The sequence below is a fragment of the Callospermophilus lateralis genome, chromosome 2 (genome assembly GCF_048772815.1).
Source record: "Callospermophilus lateralis isolate mCalLat2 chromosome 2, mCalLat2.hap1, whole genome shotgun sequence".
Classification (NCBI taxonomy): Eukaryota; Metazoa; Chordata; class Mammalia; order Rodentia; family Sciuridae; genus Callospermophilus; species Callospermophilus lateralis.
Window position 1 is genome coordinate 165,979,347 of NC_135306.1, and position 12,355 is coordinate 165,991,701.

General features: G+C 37.1%; 1 non-coding gene across 1 annotated transcript; it reads left to right on the forward strand.

Moving 5' to 3' along the window:
* The first annotated feature begins 5,533 nt into the window (after positions 1-5,533).
* Trnav-uac (transfer RNA valine (anticodon UAC)) lies at positions 5,534-5,605 on the forward strand. The gene has a single exon. It is a non-coding gene; the product is annotated as a tRNA-Val (tRNA).
* Positions 5,606-12,355: the final 6,750 nt, after the last annotated feature.

A 12,355-nucleotide genomic window follows, 5' to 3' on the forward strand; every position in this document is an offset into this window, starting at 1 on the left:
CTGAAATATAATTTAGTTCAATTTTATTGAGTAAAATAAATTTTAAAATACTTGTTTCTTGTGTTTTGTTTTGTCTTCTGTATTGGGGATTGAACCCAGGGCCTTGCATATGCTAGAGAAGCACTCTATAACTGAGTTACTTCCTCAGCCCATTTTTCTATTTTTATTTTAAGATAGGATGTCACTAAGTTTTCTGAGGCCACTCTTGAACTCGTGATCCCCTGCCTTAGCCTCCTGAACCACTGGGATTACAGGCATGCACCACTGCACCCAGCTAAAATACATATTTATTGACTTTATTTATATTAAGGTCAAGAACTAGCAAATTATGGTGACAGAAGTTAGAAAGTAGCTGTGTGTGTTGAAGAATCAGGATGGGTTGAATACAATTGGAAAGTGGCATGAGAGAACTTTCTGGAAGATGGAAATGTCCTATACCTTGTTCTAAGGTTTGAATGTATCCCCCAAAAGATTCATGTGCTGGAAGCTTGATCCTCAATTTAACAGTATTAAAAGACAGTGAATCTTTAAGAAGTTGGGCCCACTGAAGATGGTTATGTCACAGGGGCACCAGCATTAGAACGGAGAAATATAGTTCTCCAAGGACCAGGTTAGATCTTGCAAGAGTGAGTTGTATAAAAGAGTGAGCCTGGACCCTTCCTGATCTCTTGCTTCCTCTCTCACAATCTGATTTCTTCCTCATAATCTCCTTACATGTGATGTTATCTGAATCTTGTCATGCAACAATACCAGATGATGTGCTATATGGGTTTTCCACCCATAAAACCATGATCCAAATAAATCTCTTTTATACTTGACCCAGCATCAGGTTATTTGTTATAGCAACACAGAACAGACTAAGATACTAAGACTAATACTATCTTGTATAATGCCAACATGAGTGTTAAAACTTATGACACTGAACACTTAATATCTATGCATTTTATTGTATAAAAACTATACCTCAATTTAAAAAAAAAGACTTCTTGTGTTGTTTTCTTCTTTTGAAAATTGGGAAGATGTTCTAGATTAGAGAAGACTAAAGAAACAAGATTAACTTCAAGATACAATGGCACACGCCTGTAAACCCAGTGACTCAGGAGGCTGAGGCAGGAGAATTGCAAGTTGGAGGCCAGCCTGGGCAACTTAGTGAAACCCTGTCTCAAAAATAAAATAAAAAGTTTCAATCTCCAGTACAGAAAAAAGAAAGAAGACTAATTGCAATATGCAGTCCTTGATTAGATCCTGGATCAGAAGGGATGAAAAGACTATAAAAGGAAATTGGGAAAATCCAAGCATGGGTTATATATTAGTTAACAGTAAGGCATTAATGAATATGAGAATTGCATTATGGTTGTGTAGGAGAATGTTAGGAGAGACACGCTGAAGTTATTTTTCTGCAATCAACTCTCAAATGGTATAGAAAAATAAAGATAATGTAGTAAAATGTCAATAATTGGTAAGCTTAGGTACATAAATATGCATTGTAGTATTTACAACTGTTTTGTAGGCTTAACATTTCTCAAAATAAAAAAATTGGAACTAGAGGGCTGGAGATGTGGCTCAAGTGGTAGTGCGCTCGCCTGGCATGCGTGCGTCCCGGGTTCGATCCTCAGCACCACATACAAACAAAGATGTTGTGTCCGCCGAAAAAAAACTAAAAATAAATATTAAAAAAAAAAAATTGGAACTAGAAAAGTTAAAGCAATAAAAATTAAATATTAGAGGGCTAGAAATACTGGTTAGTGGTAGAATGCTTGCCTAACATGCACTGTCAAAATATTAAATATTAAGATTACTAGTATAAGCTAATTAGAAATATACAAATTTAATCTGAAGAAACTCCTCATGGTGGCACATGCCTGTGATTTCAGCTACTCAGGACGCTAAGGCAGGAGGATCACAACTTTGAGGCTAGCCTGGGAAACTTAATGAGACCCTACCTCAAAAATAAAAATTTTAGGGGCTGGGGATGTGGCTCAAGTGGTAGCGCGCTCGCCTGGCATGCATGCGGCCTGGGTTCGATCCCCAGCTCCACAAACAAACAAAGATGTTTTTCCGCCGAAAACTAAAAAATAAATATTAAAATTTTTAAAAAATAAATAAATAAAAAATAAAAATTTTAAAAAGAGCTAGGGATGTAGCTCCATGGTAGAGTGCTTACTTAGCATATGTGAAGCCCTGGGTTTAATTCTTAGTATAGGAGGAAAGAAAGAAGAAGAATTGCACTTGCATCCTTTCCCCTTCCTCATTTTCTCCCACCAGCAGTATCCACATTCATTCATTCAATTAATAAATAGTAATTTAATATGTATTGTGTGCTAGGCATGTTCCCATATGAGCTGCATATACAGTCCCTTCCTGCATGGACTTAAGCATTCCCTATCCCCAGCACATTTCAATTTAATTCCTGTCTCCTAGACCATCTCTCTTGACAAACCTAGACAGTAAGAGAGTCCTTAAAAACTGGACTTAAATTTTCCATCCAGGCACCAGCCCCCAGTGATAATTTCTGCAGAGGCTTGAGAGGAGTCAGGGCCCATGTTCTGCTGCCCTCTGGTGGATTCTATAGCAGCTCAGGGCGGGTGCCTGGGTCCCTCTTTAGGGACTGCCCATCTCCCCTTTGGCATTTATTCCCCTTCAGCTGGCCCAGGCCTCAGGAGTCTGTGTACTCAAAGCATACTGGCTTCCTGGATCTGGGTTCAGGTCTATGATCTGTGAGACCCTAACTCTGAGCCTAAATGTTTCCAACAGCCGCTGTCTTTGTACAGTCAGTGCTATCTGGAGATAGTGGTACTGCCCTGTGTGTGACAGAAGGTGAAATACCTTTAATATAATTCTTCCATTCTTTCTTTTATTCTTTGTTTTCATCTTGTGCCAAAAACAATTCATACCTTTATAGAAACATGAAATTAAACTTGCAAAAGAGGGATTCAAACAACTTCCATAATTCCATAATTCCACCTAAAGATGTTTTTTTTCCTCTTTCAATTTCTTGTACATATTGATGGGAGTTGTTGTTACATATTCATACATGCACACAATATAACAGAATAATTTATAATATTGCTCCCCAACACTTATCCTCCTCACCAACTCCCACTCCCTGGTCCCTTTCCTCTGCTGATCTCCCTTCCATTTTCATGAGATTCCTGCCCGCACACCTTTCTTTTTCTTCTCTATCTTCCATGAGGGAAAACATGAATGACCCTTAACTTTCTGAGTTTGGCTTATTTGACTTAACATATGATTTCCAGCTCCATTCATTTTCCTACAAATGACATAATTTCATTTTTTTTATAACTGAATAAAACGCATATTCAGTTTTATACTTCTGGAGTCTCAACTTACCCATATACATTTTCTTTTTCCATTCATCTGTTGATGGATACCTAGGCTGGTCTCATAGTTTGGCTATTGTGAATTATGCTGCTATAAACATGGGTATACATATGTTATTGTAGTAGGATGACTTTAATCCTATAGGACAAACACCAAGAAATGGCATAGCTAGGTCATATAGTCTTTCTGTGCCTAGTCTTTTAAGGAACCTCCACAGTGATTGTACTAATTTACAATCTCACCAACAACATAAAAGTGTTTCTTTTTCTCCACATCCCCTAGAGATGATTTCTGCTTGTACCTGGAGCAGAAAAAAGGGAAAATGGCAACTAAGCCAGGTGCAGACCTACACTTTAGTTCTTCCCTCCCCACTGTGTGATCCTGAACAAGTCTCTTCTGGAGTCTCAACTTACCCATATACAAAATGAGCCCTTCATTAAAATACCTCCTTCTGGCTTTACTTCTCTGTTATTCTAAATCTGTGGTCCATCAATCCCAGATATGCATCGGGATAACCAGGGAAACCTTTGAAAAATACAGATGTTTGGTGCCCCCATCCCACTCTATTTGAGCTCTGCTTTCTGAAGCAGACATACACATAAGTGCACAATTATTTTATTTTATTTGTTCTTTTTAAATATACATGACAGTAGAATGTATTTTAGCATGTTATACATACATAGAGTATAATTTATTCTAATTAGGATCCAATTCTTGTGGTTGTACATGATGCGGAGTTACCCTGGGCATGTATTTAAATACAAGGATAGAAAAGTTATGTCCCATTAATTCTACTGTCTTTCCTATTATCCTCCCCCTGCACAATTATTTTTATAAGAAAAGAATCACTGTGTATATTTCAGACATTAATTTATGTAAGCAATCTACTACTAATTCCTTAGGTAGTTCTGACTTCCTACTGTAAGGGTCCGGCGAAACGTCGGAGAAAGAGAGCACCAAGAGACTGACTCATGCAATTGCAGAAGGGGGTTTATTGGGGATCCATTCCAACGCACTGGGGCTCCCGGCCCACTCAAGAAGGGTGAGCAGCCAAGAGCCCAGAGCAGAGGTCAAGCAGTGCTTAAGTACACTTCTTGGGGAGGGCGGGGGCTTTGCATACATCAGAACAAATCATCATGAGGCACGGGAAAATTGAACAACAACTCTGAGACATGATTAGTACATTCATTGGCGGGAACAGATTGGGCGGGGGTGATTGGCCACTCCTAAGCAGGGTACACATTCAAACTGATTGGTTCGGGCCCTGTATACCTACGTGACACTCTGCACATGGCCCTAGGCTATTAATCAGCTAAATGGCCAGTAGGGCGTTGTCTTAACTGCCTCAGGAATTTCAGGTTCTGGATGTAGCAGGGGAACTTAACAATACCTGGTCCTTCACTTTAACTTCAATTTCTTTTACTCTTACACTACTATTACAAATATTGAAAAGCAGTAAAAGTAAGCTAAAAACAAATTATAAATAATTAGGAAAAAACCCTGAAACATTCTAAAAATGGACAGAAATGCTTAAAATCCCTAAGAGGGGTGAAAATTATCTTATGAAGATGAAAACTACCAACAATAAAGGAATGAAAACCCAGCGAATGGGGAACAGTCATTTTCAATCAAGTCATTATTTCAGTCAAAACATTGCATTTAAAAGACAACTCAAAAAAATTGCTTTCAGCCTGGTCATATGTCTCTGTGTGAGGCAGTCAGCAAGAACTTCCTTATAGTCCCCCAGTGTGCTTCAAAGAAGTTTGAGATCCTACTCCTGGTGATTCTACCTGGGAAATAAACATCAGACCAACTGCAGGGCACATTCCAACAAATGTTCACTGATTTTCTTCTATGCCACTCTGTGCTGGGCACTGAGAATGAGGTAACTAAGACAATTTCTGCCATCCTTCCCTGCAGGAGCTCACAAGCTAGTCTAGTAGGGTAGACAGATACATCCACAGGTAGTGCTAATACAGGCTGAGAGGGAAGGAAAACTGGGAGTGACAGTAAATGAGGAAAAGAAAGTGAAAGTTATTACCCTGTCTCTCCAGTTGCCGTGAGGCTGTGGAGACATAGCCTCCCCTCAGCAAAATATTCTTCTTACTTTTTCTATGAAACAAATTACCCTAAAAGGTAGTGACTTCAAACAGTCTTTTGATTATGTTTGAAGATTCTGGAGGTCAAACAGGGATGTAGCTCAGTTGGTAGAGTGCTTGCCTTACATGCACAAGGCTCTGGGTTCAAGCCCCAGCACCAAACACACACAAAGAATTCAAAGAGAGCCTGTGTGGTGATGCATGCCTGTAATACCAGCTGCTTGGGAGGCGGAGGCAGGAAGATCCTGAGTTCAAAGCCAGCTCAGCTGTTGGACTCTGCTGTCAGTGGCAGGAGACATAGGAGGGCTCTCCACACTGTGGAGCAACAGGTAATAGTGTTAGAAATAGTGTGACTACCAGGGAGTGTGGGATGCATGAAATAGCACCATTTTAGCTGGTTGCAATGGTGCACGCCTATAATCCCAGGGGCTCAGGAAAAAAAATCACTAGCTTGGAGCTGAAAGTCAACCCTTATCTCTCTCTCTCTCTACTGGGGATTGAATTTAGGAGTGCTTAACTACAGAGCCACATCCCCAGCCCTTTTTATTTTATTTTAAAACAGGGTCTTGCAAAGTTACTTAGGGCCTGCCTCACTAAGTTTCTGAGGCCGGCCTCAAATTTGCAAACTCCTGCCTCAGCCTCCCTAGTTGCTGGAATTACAAGCATGCACCACCACACAATCTGGCAATCTTTATCTCTAACTAAAGGAAATGCAAATGTTTACTTATTGGTAACCAAATGAGAGAGAGAGAGAGAGAGAGAGAGAGAGAGAGAGACAATATAAAAGAGAACAGTGAGGACTTGGGTTGTATAACTCAGTGGTAGAGTATATACTCAGCATGCCTGAGGCACTGGGTTCTATCCCCAGCACCACATTAAAATAAATAAATAAATACATACATACATACATACATACATGCATACATACATACCAGTGATTAAAGTCTTTTAGATTTCTGGGAATTTTAACATTTGATTTGTCTAGTGGATATATTATCATATATTAGGAATTTGCTAAAAATTAATAATTCTTAAGTTAATTTAACTAGAAAAACATGAACTTTTATTGTATTTCTTCTTAAAAACTGAGAAAAAGCAATATAAGACTCATCAAAGTAGTGACAAGAACATTAGACACTTTAGTGGCCTTAATTTGAGTCTTGAAGTTAATTACTTTTTTAAGCTTCAATTTTCAATTTCAATTTTCAATTTTCAATTTTCCTCATCTTTAAAATGCGGATAATTTTTTCAAGTAATGAATTTAGGCTCCTCCTTTAAATACATAAAGTCTGCTTTTTAGGATGTTATGAGGTTCAAAGAAATAATAAGTGTGAGAGTTCTTTTCAAATTATTTTTTTTTAATATTTTTTAGTTGGAGCTGGGGTTGTGGCTCAGTGGTAGCGCACTTGCCAGGCATATGTGAGGCACTGGGTTTGATTCTCAGAACCACTTTTATTTATTTTTATTTTTAAAAATAAATAAAATAAAGGTCTATCAACAACTAAAAAAGTATTAAAAATATTTTTAGTTATAGATGAACCCAATACTTTTATTTAATTTATTTATTTTTATGTGGTGCTAAGTATCAAACCCAGTGCCTCACATGTGCAAGGCAAGTGTTCTACCACTGAGCCCCAGCCCCAGCCCTACTTTCCAAGTTACAAGTAGAAGCTGAAGCTAGAGCTTAGTTATAGAGCACTTGCCTAGCATGCATGAGGCACTGGGTTCAATCCTCAATACCACATAAAAATAAATAAACAAAATAAAGGAATTGTGTCCATCTACAACTGAAAAAGAAAGAAAGAGAGAGAGGAAAAAAAAGGAAACTACAAGTATATGGTAACGTCCCTGTCAGCATCACCAGCAACAACAGCAAATATACTACTACACCACCTAGTAGCTGAAATGAGTAACTGCATCTAAAGACAATTAAAATAAAATATAGTACCATATACATAGGTGGGACAATTCAGGTCCTAACAAGGATTACTAAATTTTGGCTTCTTTCTTTCTTTCTTTCTTTCTTTCTTTCTTTCTTTCTTTCTTTCTTTCTTTTTTTTTTTTTTGGTTCTGGGGATTGAACCCAGGGCCTTGTGCATGCAAGGCAAGCACTCTACCAACTGAGTTATGTCCCCAGCCCAAGGATTACTAAATTTGAGGACAACCTCTAACATAATAAACAGACAAAAGGAACTCAGAGGAAACACACTATGCAGGCAGGAAAAGCTTCAGGTTATCATTTATGTATTTCAGAGATAATATTGGGACAACAGGTTTTCATGAAAAAGAACTTTCAGGGTACAAAGATAAGCTCTGAGCAATGGTGAGTTGGAACCAGCTTGTATGTATTCATAAGAGCCAACTGTTAGCCAGGCATATTGGTGCCTTCCTGTAATCCCAGCAACTCAGGAGGCTGAGGTACAAATTGAGGCTAGCCTCAACAATTTTTCAAGACCCAGGATATTCTACTACTGAGCCACCTCCCCAGTCCTTTTTATTGTTTTTGAGACAGGGTCTCACTAAGTTGGCCACCGACCAGATGAAGTTAACTATGAGTTGATATAAAGAGAGTAAACAAATTCCAAAGATTGGGCCCTTTCTTAGGTAACTTCTGAAGAAAAAAGGAAGGGAAAAAAAAAAACAAGGAAAACATGATGAGGAAAGAGAGAATTTGACCCTGGAGGCAGAAAGAAGCCCCACTTTGATGGTGGAAGATACCAGAATTCCAGGTCTCAAGAGCAGCTTGTCTAAATTGGAGCTAGAGGATGAAGGGTCCTGGGAGGGATATCCCCAATAAAAAAGGCAAAATAGCAAAATTGTTTGAACACACTGAGATTGAAACTATGGCTCATAGTTTGGGAATGAGTTATAAATAGGAACACAAATCACTAAGCAGATGGAAAAAAGATAATTACTAACATTTTATGTAAATATGTATTTACAGAAATGTAAATATAGGATTAATAAATTACATATAAAAGCCATATAAATGCCAACATAAAATATTGATTTGACCACAAATTATTACATGATTATGAGGATGCCAGGAAAAGGAATATGAGAAAACAAAACCAAGATATCTTAGTAGGGCTGGGAAAGTAACTCATTTGGAGAATAAATGCCTAGCATGTATGAGGCGCTGGGTTTGTTCCCCAGCATTGGGAAAAAAAAAAGAGAGAGAGAGAAAGAAAAATAAATCAGAGTATAAAGTGTTAGAACTATTCTATTTCTAGATATATATATTTCAAAGAATTCAAAATAGATACACAAGCAAGTCTATGCATGCAAATGTTCATAGCAGCACTATTCAAAATACATAAAAGGTTAAAAAAAAAAAAAAAAGAAAAAGAAAAAAAACCAAGAAAACCCCCAGATATTATCAGCTAATGAATACATAAACAATTTGTGGTATATACCACATAAAAATAAATAAATCAAATAAAGGCATTATGTCAGTCTACAACTAAAAATATATTTTTTAATATCTTTATTTTATTTTTTATGTGGTGCTGAGGATTGAACCCAGTGCCTCACGCATGCCAGGCGAGCGCACTACCACTTGAGCCACATCCCGAGCCCCTAAAAATATTTTTTTAAAAATAGAATGAAGGGAGTTCATAATCTGCTTGAATCAAATGTATGAAATATGATATATCAAGGCTTTGTAATGTTTTGAACAACTAATAATTAAAAAAAAAGAAGAAAAAAAATAAAAAGTCAAAAAAATATATATATAATAGAAGAATATCTAGAAAAAATTCCTTCAAACATTCAGAAATTAAGCAGCACAATTCTAAATAACCCATGAATAAAAAAAGGAATCACAAAGTGAATTAGAAAATATTTTAAATTAACATATAACACATAATAATCTATGGGATTTGGTTGACACAGTGCATTGGGAGAAAATTCTAGCATCAAGTGCTTTTATTCAGAATGAAGAGCCAGATGCAGTTGTAAATGCTTATAAATACAGCAATTTAGGAGACTGAGGCAGGAAGATCCAAGTTCAAGAAAACCCCCAGCAAATTAGTGAGGCCCTAAGCAACTTACTGAGACCCTTTATCAAAATAAAAATAAAAAGGGTTAGGGATGTAACTCAGTGGTAAAGCACCTCTGAGTTCAATCAGAAGAAGAAGGAGGAAGAGGAGAAAATAAAGGAGCTCAAACCAATGATCTAAGTTTCTATACTTTCTAAAATACAGAAAATAAGAAAAACTTAAATTTAAAACTTCATGATAGTAAGTTGATAACTTAGATGAAATAAATTCTTTTTTTAATTAATTTTTATTGTTGGATGTTCAAAACATTACATAGTTCTTGATATATCATATTTCACACTTTGAATCAAGTGGGATATGAACTCCCATTTTTACCCAGTATACAGATTGCAGATTCACATCGGTTTCTATATCAATTCCATTGTGGTGAGAGAACAGTATATGCATGATTTCAAACATTTGGGTTGTTTCCACTTTTGGGGGTTATATGAATAATGCTTCTGTGAACATTTATGTACAGGTTTTTGTGTACACATAAGTTTTCTTTTCTCTTGGGTGGAATTGCTGGGTCATTTATAAACATTCCTTGTATATCCCATTTGAGTTCTTTTACAATCAAAATTCTATAAAAATATTAAGCTTGCTAGCTCAAGTCCCTCATTCTTTTAAAGGCACTAATGCCATCATGCAGACCTGACCTTCTTAACCTCATCTAATCTAAATTACCTCTCAAAGACTCCACCTTGAAGTACTGTTAATTTATAAATTTTGAATTAAATTTTCAGTGCATAAGATTTTGGATAAACACATTCAAACCATAAGCATTTTGTATTTATAAGCAATACATTATTTAATCCCATCTAACAAAAGTCTGGAAAAGGATAGTCCTGGGTTGTGTGAGTGGCTCTGTGATACCATTACTTTCTCTGTCTCTTCTTTCAAGATCCTCAGAAGGTGGCTTAGCATTTTGGGTCTCCAGTGGCTATTGTGCTTCTTGGTATCACATCTATATTTTGGTGTTCAGAAGTGGAAAGGAAGACTGAATGTTATCTATCTTAGAACAATAAAAAAAAATTCTCCACAACTCCCTGGTAATCTACTTAACATTTATTGGTCAGAACATTATCACAGGGTTACCCTTAATTGGAAGGAAGACTGAGAAAATGCTGAGACTTTTAAGCAGGTGAATTACTGCCTTAAACTCAGAGTACTAATAGCAAAAAAGCAGTGGACAGAATCTGGAGGGGTAACCAGTAGGTCACTAACAGCATTTACCATAGTATATATTCCACTTTTTTCTCATAGGATTATTTTCTTATTCATTTATAAGTATTCTTTGTATATTTTAGATTACTCCTTTTAAAATTAGAATTATATTTAAAAAATTTAATCTCCAGTAAAAAAAAAAAAAAAAATAGAATGAAGGGGCTGGGGTTGTGGCTCAGTGGTAGAGCACTTGCCTCACACGTGCAAGGCCTTGGGTTCGATCTTCAGCACCACTAAATAAATAAAATAAAGTTATAAGAAAAATTTTTAAAAAATGGAAATGAAGAGGAGCTGGAGTTGTGACTCATTAGTAGAGCACTTGCCTGGCATGTGTAAGGCACTGGGTTCGATCCTTGGCACCACATAAAAATAAATAAAAATAAAACAAAGATATTATGTACATCTACAATTAAAAATAAAAATTAAAAATCAGAATGAAGAGCCGAGTGTGGTGGCACAAGCCTATATCCCAGTGACTCAGAGGCTGATGCAGGAGGATTTTGAGTTCAAAGCAACTTAGCAAGGCCCGGAGCAACTCAGTGAGGCCCTGTCTCTAAATAAAATTTTAAAAAGGGCTGGGAATGTGGCTCAGAGGTTAATCACCTCTGGATTCAATCCCCAGGACCAAAAAAAAAACAAAAAACAAAAAACAAAGAATGAAAGAATGTGAAGTACTGATACATGCTACATGAAGAATTCTGAAAAACATGCTAGAAAGAACTCAGACACACACACACAAATCACATATTATATGATTCTATGTATATGAAATATCCAGAATGGGTAAATTCATAAAATCAGAAAACAGATTTGTAGTTACCAGGGGCCACAGGGAGAAAATGGGAATGACTTAGTAAATATGGGATTTTGTTCTGGAGTGATAAAAATGGTTTGGAACTATATAGAAGCAGTGGTTACACAATATCATGGATGTACCAAGTGCTACTGAACTGTTTAAGTTAAAATGGGGAATTTTTCTGGGTGTGGTGGCCCATGCCTGTAATCCCAGCAATTGAGGAGGCTGAGGAAGGAGGATTGCAAATTTGAAACCAGCCTCAACAGCTTAGAAAGGTCCTAGGCAACTCAGCAAGACCCCGTCTCAAAATAAAATGTCAAAAGGGCTGGGGGGACTGGGGTTATGGCTCAGTGGTAGAGTGCTTGCTTGGCACATGTGAGGCATTGGGTTCGAATCTTGGCACCACATAAAAATAGATATTGTTGTCTATCTACAATTAAAAAAAAAAAGGGGGGGGGGGAGTTGGGGATATGGCTCAGTGGTTAAGAGCCCCTGGGTTCAATCCCCAGTACCAAAAAAGAAAGAAAAAAGCAGGTAGGATGGGGTGAGGATTTTATATTTTGTGAATTTTATCGTTTTCATTTTGTTTTGTTTTTGTGGTACTGGGGATGAACCCAAGGCTTTGTGTATACAAGGAAAGTACTCAAATCCCCAGACCCTCATGTAAATTTTAGAAAAAGACAGTTTTATATATTGTATAGAAAAGAACATTCATTAGTGACCTTGCCTGTTCTAAACCTACATATCTTTAATTTTGTAAACTTCTATATAACATTTAGACAAAGCTCTTCCAAGCACAGTGACACATGACTGTAATCCCAGCGGCTTGAAGGCTGAGGCCTTAAGCAACT